This window comes from Plecotus auritus, assembly GCF_963455305.1.
Source record: "Plecotus auritus genome assembly, chromosome: 1".
In the NCBI taxonomy this organism is placed as follows: Eukaryota; Metazoa; Chordata; class Mammalia; order Chiroptera; family Vespertilionidae; genus Plecotus; species Plecotus auritus.
Window position 1 is genome coordinate 128695462 of NC_137770.1, and position 25191 is coordinate 128720652.

The window sequence follows — 25191 nt, forward strand, 5'->3', positions numbered from 1 at the left end:
TTTTTATCAATCCTCCCCAACCCCCACACCTGTCTTTCTGCTTTCTATCTATGAGTATGTCTCTATTTTGCTAGGTAGTTCAGAGCAAAAGGAAAAAATAAAAAGAGAAATTGAGAGACCTCATGGACTTGGATAACAGTGTGGTGCTTATGGGGGTAAATTCAGAGTGCAGGTGAGAGAGGATTGTCTATGTGAAAAAATAGACAATCTCATCTATCACTAATGGGAACATTTGTTGTCAATTTGAAACTGTAATTAAAAATAATGCACCTAGATTCTGACAGAAATTTCATTTTAATGTATTCATTGTACAGACATACTCATATATCTATCCTAATATATAAAAACCCAGGGTCTGTCATGACCAAAACAACCAGACGGTGGACCGAACAGCAGGCTCCGTGGGCGACAAGGCTGGCAGGGGGGTTAATGAGGGACGACCAAATGACTGAATAGCAGGCTGCGTGGGGTGACCAGGCCAGCAGGGGGGCAGTTGGGGGTTACCAGGCTGGTGGGGGGGCAGTTGGAGGCAACTAGGCTGGCAGGGAAAGGCCGTAAGGGGCTACCATGCCAACAGGGGGGGCAATTGGGGGAGACCAACCTGGCAGAGGGGGCAGTTAGGGGCAACCAAGCCAGCATGGGGGGCAGTTAGGGGCAGCCAGGCCAGCAGAGGGGGGCAGTTGAGGGTGACCAGGTTGGCAGGAGGGGGCAGTTAGGGGCGACCAGGCAACAGACAGGGCAGCTGGGGGCGACCAAGCCAGCAGGGTGGGCAGTAAGGGGCTACCATGCCTGCAGGGGGGGGCAGTTGGATGAGACCAGGCCGGCAGAGGGGTCAGTTGGGAGTGACCAAGCTAGCAAGACGGGGCCAGTTGGGGGTGACCAGGCCTGCAGGGGGGGCAGTTATGGGCAACCAGGCCAGCAGAGGGGGCCAGTTGGGGGCTACAAGGCCAGCAGGAGGGGTAGTTGGGGGTGACTAGGCTGGTGGGGGGGCAGTTGGGGGTGACCAGGCCGATAAGGTGGGCAGATAGGGGTGATCATGCCGGCAGGCAGAGATGGTTAAGGGTGATTAGGCTGGTGGGGGTGGCAGTTAGGGGTGATCATGCAGGAAGGCAGGTGAGCATTTAGGAGCCAGCAGTCCCGGATTGTGAGAGGGATTTCTGACTGCTCAATCCCCCTAAACCGGCAGTCAAACATCCCTCGAGGGGTCCCGGGTTGGAGAGAGTGCAGGCTGGGCTGAGGGGACTCGCGCCATGCACGAATTTCGTGCACCAGGCCTCTAGTATATATATATATATAAGCCTAAGTGACCGGCCGACCAGCTGACCATTCAACTGTCTGACCATCTGACAAGTAGCTATGACATGTGCTGACCACTAGGGGGGCAGATGCTCAATGCAGGAGCAGAAACCACAGGAATGGAAACATGGAATAGACTCCAACTAAGATATACAAATAACCAATAAGTGCATGAAATAGATGCTCAACATGGTTAGTCATTAGGGCAATGCAAATCACAACTATAGCTTCACAACCACTAAGTTGACTACAAACAAAGAGGACAATAATAATTTTTGGTGAGTAAGTGAAGAAATTGGAACCCTCCGACATTGCCATTGGGGATGTGAAATGGTGCAGCCACCTTGGAAAACAGTTTGTCAATTCTTCAAAAATTAAACATAGACTTACCATAAGATCCAGCAATTTCATACTGAGGTATATAATTAATAAATAAACACATGTTTACCCAAAAACTACTACATGGAAATATTTTCAAAGCTTTAGTTAAAATAGCTCCAAAATGGAAACAACCCAAATATCCATTAACTGATGAATAGACAGATAAAATAGAGCATCTCTCTACAATGGAAAGTGCAAAGTTGTTCAGCAATAGAAAGAAATAGTACATGTTATAGCAGGATGAGCCTTCAAAATACTATGATAGGAAAAGAAGGCAGTCATAAAAGACCACATAGTGTGTACTTCCATTTTCATGGAATTTCTGCATTGGCAAATCTGCAGAGATAGAAAGTAGATTAGTGGGTGATTGGCGTGGTGGTGGAGTGAAAGGTGGTCAGAAGAGGTGATGATTGACAAATAATGGCAATGGGTTTCTTTTAGAGGAGACCAAAATGTTTTAAAATTTGATTTTAATGATTGGTCATACAGCCATGCAAATTTATTAAGCATTAAATTATGAACTTTAGCCCAGCCAGTGGGACTCAGTAATTTAGTGTCGACCTATGAACCAGGAGGTCATAATTCAATTCTCGGTTGGGGCACATGCCCGGGTTGAGGGCTTGATCTCCAGTAGGGGGCGTGCAGGAGACAGCCAATCAATGATTATCTCTCATTGATGTTTCTATCTCCCCATCCCCCTTCCTTTCTGAAATAAATAAAAATATATTTTAAAAATTTGTGAACTTTAAATGGGTAGATTGTATGGTATATCTATTATACCTCAATAATATCTCAATGAAGTTATTTTATAAAAAGCCCTACACTTAAATATGGACTCTAGAAAAGTTTTTCTGAAACATTAATTTGAGCTCATTACCTTTTCTTCAGGTTGCCGATGGATATATTTGTGTTATCAGTCATATTCATATTGTATTAGAGTTCCTCATATGGCTGTCTTTACCAGTAAACCTAAAGTTCCTCAAAATCAGAGATGACTCCCCTCTCCTATTCCTCTTCATCTTTCCCCTTCCTCCTTCTTTTCCTCTTCCACCTTCTCCTTTTTCTCTTCCTCCTTCTCCTTCTTCTTTTTCTCTGTCTGCTTCTTCCTATTATTATTTGCCAGACTCTAGCATAGTTTTTCATGCATAGGAAGCAAAAATTAACAACAGAGTGGGGCAAAAATAGGTCTACAATTGTTTGTATGGAAAATCCTATCTAATAAAGAGAGAATATGCTAATTGACCCCCACAGCATCACATAGATGGCGGCGCCCATAGCCAATAAGGAGGGAATATGCTAATTGACTGCCATGCCTTCAAAGATGGCATCTCCCTCAAAGATAGTGGCGCCCACAGCCACAAGATGGTGGTGCCCAGTCCCCTCAGCCCTGCCAGGGTGGCAGCTCCACGCCTACCTCCAGAATCCCCCAGTCAGTCCCCTCAGCCCCCAGCCGCCTAGGGCCAGCCCGAGGCACAGGCAAGCCTCAGATGTTGGCTGCCCGGCCGCCCAGGGCTGACTGAGGCTCAGGTAATTTGGGCCAGCTGAGCCTTGCGCTGCCGGCAGTGGCAGCAGCAGAGGTATGATGGGGTGTCACCTTCCCCTGATCGCTGGGTCACCTCCCACCCCTGAGGGCTCCTGGACTGTGAGAGGGGACAGGCTGGGCTGAGGAACGCCCCCTCCAATGCATGAATTTTCATGCACCGGGCCTCTAGTAATATAATAATCTAAATAATAAAAGGGTAATATGCTAATTAGACCGAACAGCTGAACAACCTTCTGGACGAAGCCAGGGCTGCGAGGGCCAAGGCAAGCCACCACAGCTGCAAGGGCCAAGCCCCTTGCACAAATTTTGTGCATGGGGCCTCAAGGCTATATATATATAAAAGCCTAAGCAACCGTTATGACCAATCGACCAACAACCGGTCGACCAGTCACTATGATACACAATGACCACCAGGGGGCAGATGCTCACTGCAGGAGCTGCCTCCTGGTGTTCAGTGCGCTCCCACAGCCAACCCCCTGCAGCTGGCCAATATCCTGCAGTCCTTACCCCCCACCGGCTGGCCCTACCTCAATCAGGACTGGGCAAAATGGCTCTGATCAGCCCCGATTGCCGGCTAGTCTGTGCACGAATTCACATACCAGGCCTCTAGTTCATAAATAATAATACAAAAATGAACTCTGGTTTGCATACTTACAACTATAAATCTACTTTTGATCCACTCTGCATATTATTCCTTAAATTCATACAGCCTTTTGAGGATTTTTCAAAATTTCATAGTAGTAAAACAAATTTTGAAATACTTATGGAAAGAAAAAAAATCCTTCCAAAATATAATTAAATTTCATGTGTAAGAGCTTTTTTAGAAAGAGTGGAAAGGAGGGATGGAGGGAGAGGAAGGGGGGGGGAGAGAGAGAGAGAGAGAGAGAGAGAGAGAGAGAGAGAGAGAGAGAGAGAGAGAGAGAGAGAGACTGATGTGAGAGAGACCCATTGATTGGTTACCTCCCTCATGTGCCTGGCCGGAGCCAGAGATCAAACATGCCCTTGACCTGGAATCAAACCCCAGCCCTTTTGTCCTAGGGCCAACAGTCTAAGCACTGAGAAACACTGCACAGGGCAACACTTTGTTTGTTTAATGGGGGAAAGTTTTTGCCTTGGATAACAAGTTACAAGAGCAGATAATCAATATTTGTGTATACAAAGCAGCAGAACATACTGGACCATTAATAAGGTTTTATGAAGGGAAAATCAGAATAGACTCATTTTACTTTCTTCTCATAATAAAGACCTTACAAATTAAAAGAAAACAACTTATGATTATTTTATCTTTTTAAAGCACCATTAAACTTTTTAAACATTTCTAATTTGCTCTGACTTTTTCTTACATCAGTATAATTGAGTGAAAGAAGTGGATGAAACTGCTAAAACTTTGTTATTCAAGTAGTATTATGTGGTTTTACTAAAGGTTTTCACTGTCATTCTATTTTTCATTAGTAACACCAGACTATAATTTGATATGAGTTTTGAAAACAGATTTAAGTAGCAATTATAAGTTCGTTTTGTATTCAAAATCATATTTGAAGAAAATAAGAATTCCCTTACCTCAACAATTTGCAATATATTTTTAACTGAACTCTTTTTCTTAACCAAAATCTTACTCAAAATCCAGTATATAAATCAAATAAGAATAGAGTAGCTCTGCTCATTAGGGATTGAAAAAGAGGGTCAAGAGGCCCAACCTCTAGTCACAGTAGTCCCCCGGGGCACATGCAAAGATTGCTTAAGGCTCCTTAGAGTAAAAATCACTGCTTTAGTTGGGTGGAAAGTAGGTCTGTGCCTCTCCCTGCACCTGGGAATTATATCTTTTATAGTAACCAATTACCTTAAACTCAACTAAATTAATGGCATTTTGCTAACTTATTAGCAAACACTGGAACCTACCTCATATGCATAATGTTTTATATAGACTACTTTTTTATTCTTTTTTAATCCTCACCTAAGGATATTTACTGATGAGAGAGAGAGAGAAAGGGAGAGAGAGAGAGAGAGAGAGAGAGAGAGAGAGAGAGAGAGAGAGATCAATGTGAGAGAGAAACATAGATTGGTTGCCTTCCATATGCACCCAGACCAGGGATCAAACTGGAAACCTTTGGTGTATAGGATGATGCTCCAAGAAACTGAGTGATCTGGCTGGGACTAAACTACCTTTTAGGTTAACTCAATGATATACTGGCGTGAGGCAAACATTATGAAATGAGTTGCAAAAAATTTTTGACTAGTAATATTTAAAGTGCCAATTTTTGCAAATATTTCACTTGAAAAAAAGAAAAGAACAGTAAAAGGAGTGGAGTAACAGCTGACATGGGGATTGCATATAACCTAAATATGACTTTGGGAGTGGATGAAGGAAATGAACAGTATCCATCAACTTATTTTTATCTTCATTTCAGTCTCTATCTGTATCTTACCATCTCTCTTTTTTCTTCCGGATTACATACCTATGTATCTGTAATAGCTGTGCTATTCACCCACAATGGACTCTTCAACAAGACCTTTAGCTTTCACTTCAGTTTCCTCATGTAAGCAATAAAGATAGCCATGCCTCCTTCCTCATGGGGTCATGTGATCACTAAATGATACAGCCCATGTAAAACACTTATCAGAGTGTATGGCTAGTAGTTAAAGTTCAATGAACATTAATTATTGGTCTTTTAATTAGCTGTTTTCTTTTTTTCTTCCTGCTTCAAGTTTCATTTTAATATTTACTGTGTTTCTTATTTTTACTTATTGAAGAAAAAATGTTAAGGATTTTTTACTTTTCAACATATTGGTTTGGGTGTGCTTTAATGAAATAATAGTTTATAAGGAAAAAAAACATTGTAACTTATAAATATCTATATTATAAAAACTTGGGTGCACGAAATAGTGAAATGTCAGCACAAATTAACAATGATTTTCAGTACACTATGACTTTACATTTTAGAGTCTTAGTTAAGCAGTTTTTCTAGGAGTCAGTCACATTACTGGAGAAAGAAAATTATTTTAGAAATCAGGGGAAAATATGGAACTAAAATTTGTTTTGGAGTAATCATGTATAAATAAAATTATATTAATAATTAAAAGTTAAAATTTTGGTAAGTTTTTAAGAATTCTGTCCTAACATTGTTGGTGTTGCTATATATCTAAAGGGAAAAAGTAAAGGTCTCTTCAGCCTAAGTAATTTATTAATGTCAGAAGGTTCTGAGCCAGACACAGGAACTTTTACATTATCAGTCCTGCTACACTGAATGCCTCTTTCCAGGGCAGTGTTTTCAGGGCATTTTCGAATCACAGTCTCTGTATTCTCCAGGTTTTACTTATACTCATGGCTCAATCTCTTTCATACAGCAATCCTTTACAAAAGGGCCTAGAACCACATTATAGACCTTTTAATTTAATCAATATTTATATCATTTTATGTAACTAAAACTACACAAGCTTTTAGATAGTTAGCCAACAAACTTAATCACACAATTTCCTGTGCTTTTGTTGGTATTTTCTAAAAATAAGCTTTTCAAAATTGGTAGATGGGAGTAGACTTACACTAGAGATTTTTAAGTGTATTTAAAAGATATGAAAGGAAGGAAAGAATTAAGAGGTGAAGCTATTGCTAATATTAGTGGAATGATTGATGGGGGCGGGGCGAGGGAGAGCCCAGTCTCTGGGGCAAAGAGGTTAGTGGTGCCGATATTGAGGTTTGGAACAATTTTTAAGTTCATCTCTCTGATAGTGAGGATGCCCAAACTTGCACTGGCTACTGTCAGAGGAGATGCTTCACATCTAAAGGGAGGAATCCTACAGGAAAGAAAATAGCCAACTAGAACAGAGGAGGAAGAATAACTTCTCATTTACCTCAAGAAAGCTTGTACGGACAGCTTCAATCCTGCTGTATATAGATTTTCTCCACAAGATTATTGTAGAGGAAATCACATGAGTAAACAAATCTCTGTGGTTGTGAAAATCAAATCAAGTATCATATCTTTCTTAGATATTTTCATTATTTTGGGTGTATATTCCCATACACACACACAACACACACACATGCACACACACATGCAATCTGTCCTAAATACAAGTAAGTATATGACAATTTATAGTTTTGAATATATATAATTTGTAGTTTTCTTGCAGCGATGATCATTCTCCTGTGAAATGTTGAAGTAATTTACTGTTTTCTCCTTCACTAGATTTTGTCCTAAAAGCACTGAGAGGACTTTATCATACTTCACTTCTCATCCCGGGCCACCTTGTCATTAGGGTGACATATAAACCAAGAATACATGTAGAATGGTATCATATTCCCTTTCTTCATTAACGTTAATTTATATGTTTTAAATATATCTGACTATTTTCTGGGCCTGTTAAGTTATAGGAACTAAAATCCTTTCCTCTTTGATTTCCTAAATGGTACATGCCTATGTTGCCATCATGCAAATGTTTCTCTCCTAGTTATAGAATTTCAACATGCCTGGTGCTCTCTAGTTTATGTAACCACTTAGCTTGTTCTATTAGACAAAGTCAGGATTGAATATATATGTGATAGAAAATTCTGGTACTCTCGAAAGAGAGTAGAAAAACTAATATTGCTTTTTTTTTTTAGAACATGAGTAATGAGTAGTGTTAAGTGTCTAATATAACTTAATGGAAAAATCCACGGTACAGTTCAAACGAAATGAAATCATGATGTAAGTTAAGGTGCCCTTTCAAAACAGCATCTCAAGTACATACTTATGCACTTTTGAGTTCAACCCCCAGCAGCCATGCAGCCTCCAAGCTTGTTATGGAATTTCATATTCCTTTAATGGAAATGGCCCCATGCTGCGCTTTCACTTTGCCAACTGTGGCAGTAATAGCTAGTAATCAAGTCATAATGTAATAATCACGACCACAGGGAAATGCTGGCTGATGTAATAGGTTGCAAAGGGGAAAATATCCATGTTTTTCCAGACTTCATTCCATCAATCTTTTTTTTTTCGTTTGTTTTATGTTGAAAGATCTAAGTTTATAGATAAAAACAGACCCTCAAAAGTGCCTACACTGGTAACATTATATCACTTGCTTAATCCTGTTGAATTTTTCTCATCTGGGTACTCACAAAGAGTCACAAACTTGGGGATTTTATGTTGAAATCTGAAAAAAGCATTATGCTCTGAACAAGAGCCCAGAGCATTACTAATGTTAGAGTCCCTCCCATATTTAGCTGATATTGTATGAATCAGGCATTAATGAAACATTTCTATTCTATATTTTGCAATGATCTGATTTCTTTCAAAAACTGATTATAATATTTAAGGAATTTTTATAAAAATTATTTATTGCTGCTTAGAAAGGGTTGTTACTACTGCTTCTTATATTGTTGTTCCTTGAATTGTCTCAAGGAATGTACAAAGTCTTCTAATTTAGAAATGTCAATTATACATTCATTCTTTACATTTTTTGCATATGAAAACTTGTCCCTGGGAAGTTACTTACCTTCTCCAAGTTCTTTACTTGCACAGTGATACAAATGAATATGGTTAATGACGAAAATGGATCATATATAGCTTCTCTCTTATAATAACATAGCCTAGCCAAAGAAAATGGTTGTCCAAGGCTGATAAAATCCTACTAGTATTTATAGTACTAGACAGTGATCTTAAGGATTAAGCATAGTTTACTTAATTATGTCATTCAGCCAACTTCAAGTACTTAATTGCACAAAATTGTCCTCCCATTGGAAGTTTCCTTGATCTATAAGGAATTCCTTCTTCCTTAGTTTTACGTAGGTATTATTAAGAAAGAGGTCGTTACTTACATAGGTGAGCCTTGCTTCAAAGACCTCTCTGAAAACCATATAATCTCAAAAGTGTTAAGTTAAAAAAAAACTTACTAATTTAAATCAGATTTTTCTATTATTTCTATTGCCCATGCTGATTCCCACTAACTCTGCCAATAGTTTGTCTACTCCTAGAGTTTATGCTTTATGAGTGCTGAGCATGTTCTGGATGTAGTTTGAAAAAGAATTATAGTAGTAATAGTCTCAGATCATCCCTGTTTCTAAAGAATAAATAATTATTAAGTTTTGCATTGAAAAGGTCAGAATTGCATCTAGACTTTGACAATTAAACAGTTTAAGTTTTAAGGATGGAGGACTTGGAAGTATTTGCCATTTTGCCTTCTCATTTGTTGCTAGGTTTCAGGATGAAATATCTCTGATTTCTACTTTTGAATATTGCTACAGTGTTTTCTTACTGTTCATTAAATATCTCAAATATCCCAGCCATTGTTCTTTTAATTTGGTTATATTTTTATATAAAAATTCCTCTCATGATGAGTTGCTTTTATGTAAAAAGGAAATAAAATGTGTTTGAGGACACATGAATAGGAGAAGCCTTAATCATATTGTACTAAGTACTTAATCACATAAATAAAATAATGTTTAAAATTTCAGGAAGATGGGAAAAAATTGTTCAATACATCCAATAAATATTTGTAAACCAGACAACAACATTTTGGTCCTAATGCTGAACACCATGAAAATATGCATTTGACCTACTAAAGGGCTCTAAATTATTTGAAGAGCTTTAAATTTTGCTTCAATAAATAAACTTTCTAAAATCAATAAAGATATATTTAATAAACTAAATTATTTGTCATCTATACCATTCATAATAAATAGTACTGTTTTATAAAGAACAAAATAAAGCCAAAAAATTGATAAAATGGAACAGTTTAAAAGTTTTAAAAGAAAAAATAATGAAAAAATCGTGTTATCTTAAAAATTATGTGTGTATGTGTTAGAAATAACCAATAAAACACTAACATCAGTCAATATGCAAATAGTAAAAATGTTATGTACAGAAAATAATGGAAAAATAAAATTGTCCTGACAAAATTTCTGTTTGCCAAATTTGATCTCAGAAATTTGGAATCAATAGACACAATAATCTCAAACCAAGTGACAGAAATCACAATTAAAATGTGATATGCGATATGCCAAGTTTGTGTGTTTGATTCCAGGGCACATACAAGAATCAACCAATGAATGCATCAATAAGTAGAGCAAGAAATCTCTCTCTCTCTCTCTCTCTCTCTCTCTCTCTCTCTCTCTCCTCTCTCCCTTGTTTTCTCTCTCTAAAATAAATCAATCAATAAGATTTTTATTTTATACAGAAAGAATCAAATTACTGAATCAAATCCTTTTCATTAGAAATGATAGATCCAAATGAAATTATTAAACCAAATGAATGGTAGTGGAATCTAAAAGTATTTAATTTCCTTTACAATTAATTAAATTGCCTTTGTGATTTTAATTTTAAGATATATTTTCTCACTTAAAATATGTCCACATTGGTATAGTTATGATTTAAAGATTTGTATTCATCAAAAAGGATAAACCTTGAGGCTCAAAGTAGAGAGGTCAAAATATCCTGTACTTTTTGTCATCTTCCCCTCACCTTTGTCTTTATACTTGCATGTTTAGGTTCCCATAAAGGACATTGTGACCAAGTGCTTTATAGCATTATCCCTTTTTAATCCTCAGAACAAACTCATCAATTCATTCAACAAATGTTTATTGATTGTCTTTACTATTTAAGCCTCTGTATTCAGGTTTGGGTTTATAGAAATAAATTAGACAGACATAGTTTGTGACCTCAAAGATTTAACAGGACTATTATGATATAGTGTGGTAAGTGTTTGAATAGGGAAATTGTGAATAGCAGAAAGGTAGGACATCTCTCCTGGACTTTGAGAGAGAGAGAGAGAAAAAAAAAGGCTTTCAAGAAAAAGTGATTTTGAAGTTGATAGTTGATAATTAACCAGAGCAAAACAGAAGTGTTGGAGAAGGATAGGAACAGAATATAAGCATGTCAGGCAGAAGAAAGTACCTGTTCAAAAGCCTACTTTCAACAATAAAGATTAAAAAAAAAAGCCAGCTGGTGAGAGCTTGGTTCCTGAAATGCCAGATCCTGAAGAGATTACAGGAAGCAGATCATAAAGAGCTCAGGAGATCCTTTTAAGTACTTTGGCCTTTCCTTGAGTCCTCATTTAAATATTTTAGTTAAGATACTAACTGAATCAGACTTTAATTTTAGAAAGATTATTTTATCTACATGCTAATGATTGAGCATGGGGAAGGAGGGAATAGTGGCAAGGTGGAAGGAAAGGACACCAAGTGGAAGACTTGTGGTTACCTACCCCAGAGGTGATGGTCACCTGGAGTATAACCAATAGGTTTTTACTGAATAAGCAAGTGAAGGACTATGCAACATTGAAGAAATATTTAGAAAGACATGAATTTTAGTGAGTACAATAGAGATTGAAGCTCAGAAGTACAAATATATAGTATTCAGAAATAAGACATTTCTGCTCCTTGAAAACAACTGCATTTATTGTATTATTCCCCAAGGACACCTTAACTTAAAGATCTTGCTTCTTGATTTTCTTCATGGGTTCAAGGAATAGTAATAATAGTAAATTCGTTGAAATAAAAAGTGAGTTGAGTATCACTATTTTAGATGTATCTATTACAAAATGGAATATGACATTGAGAGCTTACACTACTCCACAGAGGTAGTCAGACTTAGTCATGAGTTAGTGCTTCATGGGGATTTTGAACTCAAAATTGTTATTTTTCTTTCTGGAGGAGAAAAAAAAGACATTATGACAATGGCAAATCATGAAAATTGGGTTAAGATGAGTTAATTTATTGTTAATCAGAAAGTAAGGGGTGGCTCACAACATTGGTTTATACGTGGGTATTTGTCATGGCAAATCACCTTCAGACAACTGCAAGGCAAATGTGAATGGTTTTGCTGTGTAGATGTGATCATTGCAATGACATGAAGCCTGAGAGTCAGCCTCAGAGAGTGTAATATGGATCCTGTAAACCTGTTGAAGCTTTCTAGCTCTTTGGCCTGTGATGACAATCACAGTGATAGTCCTAAAATAAAGAGAATCGTCAGTCATCCTATCTTACATGTTTTTTAAGAAGGACATCACTGAAACACTAAAAACTGGTAGCAGATCAGAGATCTTTCTGATACAATAATAACTTCTCACAAGAAAATATAAATCAATTATTTTTGAGAGAGGCTTGAAAATATTGCTCCATGCCACCACTTTTCTGTGCCTGAGTACTTTCTTCAGTAATTCCCCCATTGAGATCATAAGACTGTGTATGTGTGTGTGTGTGTGTATGTGTGTGTGCGCGTGTGTGTGTGTGTGGGAGGGGCTTGGTGATTTGAATCTATATACTTAAATAAATTTAGGTTCTTCAGATTACATTCCAAGATTTAATACAATGCAGTGTCAGTTATCTATGATTCAACTTAGATAAATTTAAAGCAATAATATCTGAGTAGCTGGGATATCACCAGGAGGATGCATCTGGCTGGCAGGAAAAGGCCATAAGGAGAGGAATTATCCTGATTTATTTGCCTTCATCTAAGGTCTGTCCCCAGTCTAGTAGGCCTAAAAACTCAAATTTTTCATTGAAGTTGGGAAGCTGCCTCATGTTAACAAAACCCACAATAATTTTAAGTTTACAAATAGAAAGATCATTTCTTTAACATATATTATGTGAAATTTAACTACTAAGGAGGTTTTATTCTTAGTCTAAAATATTTCTTTCTTGTTAGAAGGCTGTAAAGAAAGTCAATTTAAAAAACATATATTTTTTATTCCCCAGCTGGTGTTGTTCAGTGGTTGAGCATCTACCTATGAACCAGGAAGTTGCTGGTTGTGGCTAGATACCCAGTCTGGGGCATGCGGGAGGCAGCCAATCAATGATTCTATCTCATCATTGATGTGTCTATCTCTCTTTCCCTCTCCCATCCCTCTCTGAAATCAATGAAAACATATTTAAAATATATGTATATTTTTATTGATTTGAGATTTGATTTTATTGATTTGAGAGGAATGGGAGAGGGAAAGAGAGAGAAACAACTATGATGAGAGTGAGAATCATTGATTGACTGCCTCCTGCATGCCCCCTCATGGGGATCGAGCCTGCAATCCAATCATGTGCCCTGAACTGGAATGGAATGGGACCTCTTGGTTCATTGGATGATGCTCAACTACTGAGCCACACCCACTGGGCAAGAAAGTCAAATTTTAATCAAGAGAGTTAACCTTATGATTCAACATAAAATGGTATTATGTTTCAAAATCTTTTCTGTTCTAGCTCATGAGAGTGAAGCCCAAGATATCAAGTTCTACCAGGACAAATATTAGGACTGTTTTATATTTACTCTCCAGGTCTGTGCTTGAACAAGGACTGCCATCTTTGTCTTTTGATTCTACTTTGTTCAAAATTTTCCCTATTGAACTTTTGTCCTTCAGATCGATGGTCTAAGTGGTTGTGCAAGCAAATCCTTGGGGCAACGAGGGTAATATTAAAAGTTTAATTTTTACTTATGTTATTTTTCAATTTTTATGTGAATTTTATAATGTACTTAATACATAATGAGAATATAAAACAGTATATATTGCAAATTTTATGTTGGTCATTGTTCTAAGGGCTTTAAATATTGGCTCATTTGATGTTTAGAATAGCCTTGTGAGAAAGAAAGAAATAGATGAAGCCAAGATTAGTCACATAATTTGTCCAGAGAAGAGGAGCTAAGCGTCAACCCAGGTTGCTGTCTCTAGATGTTATGCTCTTACCCACTATAACATGCTACTTTGCAAAGGTAGTCCCTAAGTATAAGTTATAGATGAGTGAATCCACCTACATCAGTAAACAGTTTTAATTAAAAGGCCATACACGCAAGTGCTTCTGCAAATCTCAGCTTGTTCTTTCCACTTTGGGAGAGTCTTTCAAATGTCTGAACACAGTGCTCTTATCTGTTGGTTTGGCAGTTGAAATGTCTGTGATTAATCACAGCTCACAGATAACCACCACCAGGTGTGTACACATTCTTAAAGCAATTTTCTGACATCACCTTTAAAAATTGTAAGGTCACTCTGGCAACATTTACTGTCCCCAAAGTTGATGAGTGTCCCTTTCTTTATAACTAATTCAAAGATGAGAGAATTCTCCAGTCAGTTTGTTTAATGTACAAAATAAAAATTATTTGCACGATCATGCAGTATAACACTATCCTCCTAAGTTTCTTGTTCAGTTTTCTCTCCTTTATCTCCATCACAGGTAGGCTCATAAGTCAAGGAGGCCTCATGCTAGGAGAGAGGTTAGTTTCTTTCACCTGAGAATGGCAAGCACCTGGGTGCTTAAACATATGCAACAGACCAAGAGTAATTCAGAAAATACCACCAACTGTAAGAAGGAAAAACATTTTTTTGAAGTAAGATTCTTACTGAAGGTGTTTTTGCTACAAAGCTGTTTTGGTTTCTTGTTAATGAAAATATTACTTGGGCTATTTTAGTTCTAGTCTCCATACTTATGTGATATAGTAACATAAAACCATCTGCTTTAACATCTTATGAGATGTCATTCTTTGCTGCTTTTAGCAGTTGAATCTTTCAAACAGTAGTTATGAAACTTGATCCTTTCTTCCTTATTGCATTACCTTTAACCTCATTAAAATCTCCTGGGTATCTTAGAGTTAACTTTACATTCCATTCTTGACTGTGTACTTGAGATGAAACAAGGAATAGTTAGTAAGATGGAGACCATGTAGTTGTAAAAGATTTTGGCTAAAGATCAATCTGTCTATTCCAATTTGACTTGTTTTGTTTGAATCCTGCGCTTGAAATTTTAAAAAGCTTGAAGAACATGATAGGGAGGAGACACGATATTGTGCTACAAATTTTTAGAATTGCTGATTGTTTTTCCTGTCTATATTATTAACTCAGTGGGCCAGAATGCTAATAACTTTAAATAGCCCATTGGTTGCTATAGTAACTGATATTAAAGTTAAATATAAGTCTGTCTCTTTGGATTCACATTTAAATCATTTCTGGCATTTGCATTCTTTAGGAACTCTGTGGACTGACCATAGGACTTTGTACAAAAGAGGCCTTGAAAAGTTAGGTTTGCCCTAACCGGTTTGGCTCAGTGGATAGAGCGTCGGCTTGCGGACTCAAGGGTCCCAGGTTCGATTCCGGTCAAGGGCATGTACCTTGGTTGCGGGTACATCCCCAGTAGGGGCTGCGCAGGAGGCAGCTGATCAATGTTTCTCTCTCATCGATGTTTCTAGCTCTCTATCTCTCTCCCTTCCTCTCTGTAAAAAATCAATAAAATATATTTAAAAAAAAAAGTTAGGTTTGAATGAGGACCTGATTCAGTGGGGTTTATTTTCAACCCCCAGTTGATGATTTGTTCAGACTCAGTCCAATTTTGTCAAATGTTTTTTCAGAGAACCCCAAGAAGGATGCTATCTAAACAGGGGTTAAATAGATCAAGTTTTACCTTATTTATATAGTATATATTTTATTAATATGTACTAATGCATTCTCATATTACAAAGGCAATTTAGTATAAGAATCTTATGATATTTGAATCTTCTGTATTAACACAGAACTACATAAAAAAGCACATTTGGGTAACTGAAAAGACAAGTTAAACAACAAAAGAATTTTATTTCTTACAAGTGGACATTGAAGCAGATCGAATTCATTTTTTGTGTGTTGTTTTGTGTGTGTGTTTGCTTTTTTTCAAAGCCTCCAAAGACAAAAGCAGCTAAAAACCTAATTAAAATGAATAAAAAGTGTTTTCAATAAACTACTGGTCTCCGACACCATTATCTGTTTTCTGCTGTTTTGATGCAAGTTCCTCTTGTCTGATTCTTCTGCTCCTTTTATGGCTCCAAATGTACCATTTTCATTATGTTCATCATCACTATTAACTTTTGTATTCTTGCCCTGAAACTGTACTTTTCCTTTAGCAGACCCAATCTGGGCAGCTTTCTTTCCTTTTCTTTTTCCTTTAAATCTGCAACCTTTTGTCTTCCATTTGTTTAGGGATTCTTGATGATTCTTTATATTTTTCTATGCTTCTTTTCTGCAACTTTATCTAGTACTTCTCATGTCATTTATTTGTTCCTTAATTGTAGGTTACCATTACTTGCATTTTCAGTACCCAGCGCTTCCTTAGCTTTTTCTTTAAGTAGAATTATTTCCTCTTTTGCTCCCCTGACAAAAATCTTCCATTATATTTCACCATGGCTTACCAAAGTACCTATGTATCTTCTCTTCAGGTCTGATCATCTAGGTACCCCCCAAATTTCAGCAAGCAGCCAACCTTTTATTTTAGCTATTTCATTTCAGCATTTTCTGCTAACTTTTATTTTTCTCATTGCTCTTGTTTAGCATGTAATTTAGCTTCCACTTTATTTTGCTGTTTTTCTTCTTCTTATTATTATTATTAATTACTAGAGTCCCAGTGCATGAAATTCATGCACGGGGGTGGGGAGGGGTTGTCCCTCAGCCCAGCCTGCACCCTCTCCAATCTGGGACCCCTTGAGGGATGTCCAACCACCTGTTTATGTCGGGCCTAAACGGGCGGTTGGACATCCCTCTCACAATTCAGGACTGCTGGCTCCAAACCACTCACCTGCCTCTGCCTGATCACCCCCTAACCACTCCCCTGCCAGCCTGTCGATGCCTAACTGCTCTCCAGATGGCCTGGTCACCCCTAACTGCCCTCCCCTGCTGGCCTGGTGACCCCTAACTGCCCTCCCCTACTGGCCTGGTCACCCCCAACTGCCCTCCTCTGCTGGCCTGGTCACCCCCAACTGCCCTCCTCTGCTGGCCTGGTCACCCCTAGCTGCCCACAACTGCCCTCCCCTGTCGGCCATCTTGTGGTGTCCACATGGGGGCAGCCATCTTTGACCACATGGGGGCAACCATCTTGTGTCTTATAGTGATGGTCAATTTGCATATTACTCTTTTATTAGATAGGATCATTATTGCAGAGTAATCTTCCTCAAAAAGTATTAGCAGATCTGTGTGTTTGTACTTTTGTCCAGGGTTTTCCACAAACTTTTTAGCAGATTCAATACTATAGGACACAGCGAATATTGATCCCTTAAATCAAGCATGCCAAACTTGCTGCCTGCTGGCCACATGCAGCCCAACAAATATAACGGTATGTAAAAAACGTTTTAATCAAAATTTTTAACTTAATTTTTACAATATCTCATTATACATAATCTACACTAATAAAAGAGAAACATGCAAATTAACTGTACCTCCGCTAAGCCCACAAGCCATGCCCACCAGCCAATCAGGAGCGAGTATGCAAATTAACCCAACCAAGATGGCTGCGGCCACGGAGTGAGCAGGAGGCTTGGGTTTCCTGGGCAATGGAGGAAGCCAAGCTTTCTGCACACCCTGGCAGGCCTAGGCCTCCACTCAAGGCTACAAAGTTTCAATTATAGAAGATAAATAAATCCCAGATAACAGGGCCTCTGCTTGGGTCACAGGGGGGCGTGGCCAGCCTGCAAACCACCACAGGCCCCTCACCCAGGCCACCCCACGCCCCAAGGGAACCCTACCCTGATCTGGGACACCCTTCAGGGCAAACCAGCCGGCCCCCACCTGTGCACCAGGCTCTATCCTATCTAATAAAAGAGTAATATGCAAATTTACTGTTACTCCAACACACAAGATGGCTGCCCCCATGTGGTCAAAGATGGCTTCCTTCATGTGGACCCAAGATGGCAGTTGGGAGGGGCTAGGCCTGCAAGGGAGGGCAGCTGTAGGTGAACAGGCCAGCAGGGGAGGGCAGTTGGGGGCAATCAGGCTGGCAGGGGAGCTGTTAGGCATCAATCAGGCTGGCAGGGTAGTGGTTAGGGGGTGATGAGGCTGGCAGGCAGAAGAAGTTATTGGCAATCAGGCAGGCAGGCAGGCGAGCAGTTGGGAGCCAGCAGTCCTGGATTGTGAGAGGGATGTCCGACTGGCGTTTAGGCCTGATCCTACCGGGGTCCCAGATTGGAGAGGGGTCCCAGATTGGAGAGGGTGCAGGCTGGGCTGAGGGACACACCTCCCCATGCATGAATTTCGTGCATGGGCCTCTAGTCTATATCATAAAGGCCTGTGGCCGTGATGCCGTAATGGCGTCACTACCAAACGAGCAGTGGCTTTTCTGGTGGGCGGTGTGGGGTGTGAGCTACTAGAGGTGGAGAGCTATGACCAGCAGAAGGTGGGGTGTGAGCTACGAGCTGCAATGAGTGGAGTGGCCAGCTGAGGCAAGAAGAAGGGAGCTACTTGCACACGATTTCATGTGCGCTGGGCCTCTAGTTACTAATAATGAACTACAATGTTCACTGACTGATTACTACAATTGTGTTGCATTCATTTCCCTTACCCACCTTACACTCAGGTGCACCATTTCTCTCCACTGATACTAGCAGCGGATATTTTAACAGCCCATTGCCATGTCATAGTCTTGGACTGACTTGTTTGGTGTGTGCAACAGGAAATACTTTGCTTTTGGAGAACAAGAAAAATAGGTTTATTTGCATTATGCTTATTAATTTGTGTAGCTATTCAGTGTTTGGTAAGTTAATGTTAAAGAAAAAAATTAATTTTTATTAAAATGTTCTATTATTTTATGTTAATGATTACTCATTTATTTCAGCCCTTTGTTTTCAGCATGTTTCTATCAAAATAAACCTATGTTTCTATGAAAATTGAAGCTTTTGTTTTTTTGCGGCCCACTTAAACTTAAACCTTGTTTATTTGGCCCATGTTAGCCTTTGAGTGTGACATGCTTGCCTTAAATGCTTTGTGCAATGTTCTTCTCATCTGAATATTTAGTACTTGACCTTTATCTTCTGACCATTCTTTTTTGTTGTTGTTTTTATTGATTTTTGAGAATGAGGAAGGGAGAAGGATAGAGAGATAGAAACATCCATGAGAGAGAAACATCTATTGGCTACCTCCTGCACACCCCCTACTGGGGATCGCAGCCTGGGCATGTGCCCTCACCAGAAATCTAACAGGCGACCTCTTCGTTCATAGGTCAATGCTCAAGCACTGAGCCACACCAGTCAGGCCTAATCATTCTTTTATGTCATCAAGGGTTGCATCAGCAGAGAAGTCTTTAATATAAACAGATCTGTTTGTTACATGACTTTTATACTCATCAGTCACTTCAGGGAGGAGTTTGTTTGGAAACTTTCTGATTTTAGTCTTATCTTCACTTATTCCCATGAGTTCTGCCTTTGATTTGCTCAATGCTTTTACATTAAAGTCTGTTGTTAGATGGTTTATTTTATCATTAGTTCCAAAGGTACCCAGCTTTCATCCAGTTTGATTTGTTCTTTTAAAAATCTGTCCTGTGGCAAATTGAAATCACCAAAATAATGTTTAATTTTATGACAGGTGTTGGCTTCCAGAGCAGCTGTGTTTTCGTCCATGTGGCGATCTTTAAGGTGCCCGTGCCACAGAGCAGGCCGCAGGATCACTAGGCAACTACAGCATCTCATCTTCCCTGCGCCTCTGACTGGCCTGACAAGTTTTAGTTTTTTCACTTGTATTTATTCACTCTAGGTATTTTCTATGCTGTTTTTCTCTTTTACTTACCTTTGCAATGATTTTTATAATGTTTCTAAACTGTTTTTAAAACTACACTCTGAGTATTGAGAAGAAAGAAATATTCAAGGAAGCTTTTTATGAGATGACTCCTAGATACATCCTATGCTCTGTGTCTTGGGACTTCTGTTTCTGCTACCTAGGGTCTCAGTAAAGATATCACCTTCTGCCTAAAGCCGGACTGTCCTCTTTTACATCTCTTTTGTCAATCTCTCCAAAAAATATGTGCACCACATTGAACACACAAAATTTAATTATAGTTCTATGCAATTTGAGAGAAAGCTGATGTATTATACTAATTAAAATTAGTATAATAATTTTCCTCATCTTAGATATGAGTTCATGTTGCATTTCTTTAAATAACTCATTACTCTCATCTGCACTTTTAAATCTTTATCTCCAGGTAGTTCATCTGTCCACATAGGATTATATTTGGGGCCATGGTATTCTTTTCTCCCTAAGTTATCTTTTTTTCCACCTCGCACCAGTTGAGGCTGAAAGAATTTTCTCCCTTTATCTCTGGAGATGCAGAGTTATTTTCTGTCTAGGCTCCCACCCCCACTTTCCAGAAGAAAGAACACTCTATTATCAGCAGCAGCTTATCTGTTGAATATGTATGAAGTGTCCTAGAATTTAGAAAATCTTGTCACTCACTTACATAACTTGGTGGTGACATTGAGTCCTCTCCCTTCCCCCATATTTCTTGAACTAGGCCCTTTTCTGTTCTGAAAATGCAGTATCCTGCTCAGCTCCTGCACCCTTCTATACTCTCTCAGATTCTTTAGTTGTCAGAATTCACTTTCTTATGCCAGAGCCTTATTTCTAATGCCATTTTTCTTCTCAAACTTCCTACTTGGTAAATATGTCTTTCAGAAGCAACATTTAGCATACTGTTAAACATTACCACCAGATTATTAATTCTGTGACTTGTCAAATATTACTACAAGGGAAAAGGGTTCTTTGTTCACAGGTGACTTAGGAAGCCTGACTTTAAGCAAAGCAAACAGGTTTCAGCACCACTGAACTATTAATATTGTAAATCTCTTATGAGTGGAAGGAAAAAAGCAGTATTGTGAAACATGTTTACCTTGTTAAATATTTTAAGACCCTCATTTATGAGCCACCCTCGTTTTTATAAGGGACAACCTTCAAATGAGGGCCTGTGAGTAGAGGGGTAGTGTGAAATTAACCTTAATATTTTAATCTTTATGTGTATACTTTCCCAAAATTGATAAGGGATTTAAGTTATTTCCCCCGACCCATGATAATCACTGTTATCCTTTTTTACAAAAGAAAAGAAAAGAAAAAAAAAACATAATATAGTTAACAACTTTAATCTTTTTTATTGGTATATTACCTCAAGGTAAAAAAAAACTTCCAGGACACCAAACAAATGGGAATTATTCTGTTACTGAAAAAGTGAATGACTTATATTTGGGTAGCAAATTCTTTTGCAACTAGGGTGGTTTTCAATCCTTTTTGCTTTCAATAAAATTGAAGAGGGACCTCATAGAGTTGTCAGTGCTCAGGCTACTGGAAATAATTTGTGATTATGTAGCATAGCACTATGAGATAGTCTTTCCAAATCTTAGAAGAATTTCAAAGAATTATACTTCCCATGTTCTTATTTATGTGAGCAAGTTTCTCAGTTTTTAATTAGGAAAATGAAAAATAGAAATGAGCTATGTGAAATCTTAGTTTTATTCTAGCAATGTCATGATCATTCAGTATACATGAATTAATTGGGGAAAAATAGTCCCACTCATCAGCCGTGGGCAAACTATGGCCCGAGGGCCGGATCCGGCCCGTTCGGCTGTTCTATCTGGCCCACGGAGCCGAAAGAGCGGAGGGTTCTCTTGCTCTCCCCTCCGCTCCTTTACTTTGAATTTATATTAGTTCACACAAACACTCCATCCATGCTTTTGTTCCGGCCCTCTGGTCCAGTTTAAGAACCCATTGTGGCCCTCGAGTCAAAAAGTTTGCCCACCCCTGGATTAAAAGATGAATTTCCAATAAGTACTTTTCTAAAATACATGACATATTGTATTGATGATTCTTTGAGTCATCACTAAAAGTATGTTAGCATGATTTATCAATTATGTGCTAACATACTTTTAGTGATGACTCAAAGAATAACTTTAATCTCAACTTCAAATATACTTACATGGGTATTATAAAATATTGATCAGTAAATGATTTTCAAGTATTTAAACATAATATCTCAAGATAAAATTCTGTGGAGAAAAGTGGAATGAAACATGATTTAAGGACAAAAAAAATGATGTAAAATTTGACTATTAAAGAGCATGTTTTAAAATTTTTACTAGATTGAGTATAAATTGTATATTCTATGGACCAATTTTTTAAATGCTGCAATCTTTTAATAATAAAAATAGTTACAAAACTTTTCCCATCTCATCTAAAAGAATAGGTCTTGTTAATTGTACAATATCAAAGATGTTATTGTTAAAAGTAGTTATTAGAAAGGAGGAAATTTTAAGAAAGGGCCGATATACCTGCTTTCTTTTCTTTTTTCATGTCAAACATTTTGAAATAAGATATAATTCATATACCATAAAACTCACCCTTTTAATATGTACACTTTTAATTCTTCATAATCGATGGATACATTTTTAAAAAACGGTGTAACCATGTTATTTTCTAATGTTAGTATTACAATGGTTCTTTGCAATTAAACTATGAGAATAATGTTAGATGTTAACCAAAAAATATGTGAGGGTTACCTTGTTTTTCAGAAGTATTTCAGGGTCTCTGTGGGCAATAAATGTTTAAAGGCCACAATTCTATGTTACACTGTTTGGAAAGCATTGATCTGATATGACTTCAGGTTTGTGTTTTGGTTCCCAGGTTTCCATGTCCTTCCTCTCTTCTCAGGCTATGCGGCTGTTTCTTAGTGAAGTTGCTGAAGAACTATAATGGATTAATTATACAGTTAGTTTAGATAGCTGCTAATAGCTTGGGGTTCAATCATTACAAAAATTTTATTGAGCAACTCTATGTACCAGGCACAATTTCAGGCACTGGACATACCAGCAGTGAATGAGAAGACAAAAAATTCCTGTTCTCATGGACATTCTGAAAAGGGGACACAGACCATGGACAAATATATAAGTAAAATGTAAATGTAGTAGATGGGAGAACTGAAAGAAGTAGTCCAAGATAATTTAAGTTTCAATAAAATGTTTTGGGAAAATTTCAATGAAAAGCTGATCCTATCTAATAAAGAGGGAATATACTAATTGACCTTCACACTGTCACAAAGATGGCAGTGCCCACAACCAATAAGGAGGGAATATGCTAATTGACTGCCATGCCCTCAAAGATGTTGGTGCCCACAGCCACAAGATGGCGGTGCTCAGTCCCCACAGACCCGCTGGGGCAGCAGGCACATGTGCGCCTGCCTCCGGTGTCCCCCAGTCCCCTCAGCCCCCAAGATGCCCAGGGCCATCCCAGGGCACAGTCAAGCCTCGGATGGTGGCTGCCCAGCCACCCAGAGCCACCCGAGGCTCAGGTAACCAGGGCTGGCTGAGGCTTGCGCTTCCAGTAGTGGCAACAGCAGAGGTGAGATGGGGCGTCACCTTCCCCTGATCGCTAGGTCACCTCCCGCCCCTGAGGGCTCCCAGACTGTGAGAGGGGGCAGGCCAGGCTGAGGGACCCCCCCAAGTGCATGCATTTTCATGCACTGGGCCTCTAGTATTTGAATAAATACCTGAAAGAAGTATAGGAGTGTGTCAAATATTTCTGGAAGAGGAAACAGCAAGGACAAGATCACTGAGATAAGATCACACTAATTATTTGTTAATATATTTTTATTGTTGATAGTATTACAGATATCGTCCCCATTTCCCACCCACCTTTACCCCACTCCTCCCAGCTCCTACCCCCCTCCCAGGTCTTCACTGCTCTACTGTCCATTACATGGGCTATGCATATCAATAATAATAAAAGCATAATATGCTAATTAGACTGGACAGCTGAACAACCTTCCGAATGTCCTTCTGAATGAGCTTCCAGACAAAGCCATGTCTGTGAGGGCCAAGGCAAGCTGCAGCGGCTGTGAGGGCCCAGCCCTTTGCATGAATTTCATGCATCGGGCCTCTAGTCTATATATATAAAAGCCTAAGTGACCAAACGTCCGAACAACTGGTTGACCCATCACTATGAAGCATACTGACCACCAGGAGGCAGACGCTCAAAGCAGGAGCTGCCCCCTGGTGGTCAGTGCACTCCCACAGTGGGAGCACTGCTCAGCTGACCTACAGGCACCAGAGGCGGGGCTCTCGGCATGAGCCTCACCCTATCAGGACTGACTGGGAGTGGGCCTGTGGCAGGTGCAGCAGGGCTGGGATGAGCGGGAACAGCAGGCAGGAGCAGCAGGCAGCATTGGACTGCTGGTTTCAGCCTGATTGCTGCAGGATGTGGAGAAAAGGGAACACTAGTCTACACTAATAAAGAGAAAGATGCAAAATGACCGTACCTTTGTGATGCCCACCAGCCAATCAGGAGTGAGTATGCAAATTAACCCAACAAAGATGGTGAGTTAATTTGCATATGCAGGTGCAGAGCAGCTGGGGGTAGGGTGTTCTGCATCACCCCAGCTGCTCTGGGCCTCTGGGCAGCATGGGAAGGCAGAAAGGCGGCTCCAGGCTGGAGCAAAGGCAGAAAGGCGGCTCCGTCCGGAGCGAAGGTGGTGCCGGCAGACATGGGGAAGGAAGGCCCATTCTTGCACGAGTCTTCGTGCATCAGGCCTCTAGTAAGTATATAAGTTCTTTGGTTTTTCTCTTCTTGTCCACCCAACCCCATATTGAGTTATGTCAGTCTGTTCCATGCCTCCATGCTTCAGGTCTTGTTTTGTTGGTCAATTAATTTTATTCATTAGATGCCACAAATAAGTGAGGTCATGTGATATTTGACTTTCTCAGATTGGCTTATTTCACTTAGCATAATATTTTCCAGGTCTATCCAGGCTGTCCTAAAGGGTAAGAGATCCCTCTTCTTTACAGCTGCATAGTACTCCTTTGTGTAAACGTCCCACAGCTTTTTACCCACATATCTATTGATTGGCATTTGGACTGTTTCCAAATATTAGCTATTGTAGTAATGTTTCTATGAACATAGGGGTGCATATATTCTTTCTGATTGGTATTTTGGGGTTTTTAGGATATATTTCCAAAGTTGAATCGCTGGACCCAATGGAAGTTCCATTTTTAGGTTTTTGAGGAAACTCCATACTGTTTTCCAAGTGGCTGCACCAGTCTGCATTCCCACCAGCAGGGAACTAGTGTTCCCTTTTCTCCACATCCTCATCAGCACTTGTTGTTTGTTGATTTTTTCATGAGAGCCATTCTGATAGAACTGAGGTGATATCTCATTGTGGTTTTAGTAAGCATTTCTCTGATGATTAATGACTTTGAACATTTTGTTTAATATTTGTCTTGGCCATTTGCAAGATTACAATAATAATTAATGAGTAA

At 39.1% G+C, this 25191-nt stretch overlaps 1 protein-coding gene and 1 pseudogene across 4 annotated transcripts in view; one reads left to right on the forward strand and one right to left on the reverse strand.

Moving 5' to 3' along the window:
* The window catches only part of MDGA2 (MAM domain containing glycosylphosphatidylinositol anchor 2), a 1034824-nt gene that overhangs the window by 457175 nt on the left and 552458 nt on the right, over positions 1 to 25191 (forward strand). The window lies entirely within an intron of this gene.
* On the reverse strand, positions 15848 to 19521 carry LOC308255187 (lupus La protein homolog; annotated as a pseudogene). Its single transcript has 4 exons — positions 19168 to 19521; positions 18878 to 18945; positions 17045 to 17185; positions 15848 to 16496 (listed from the first exon to the last, which is right to left on the reverse strand). The product of its transcript is annotated as a lupus La protein homolog (transcript).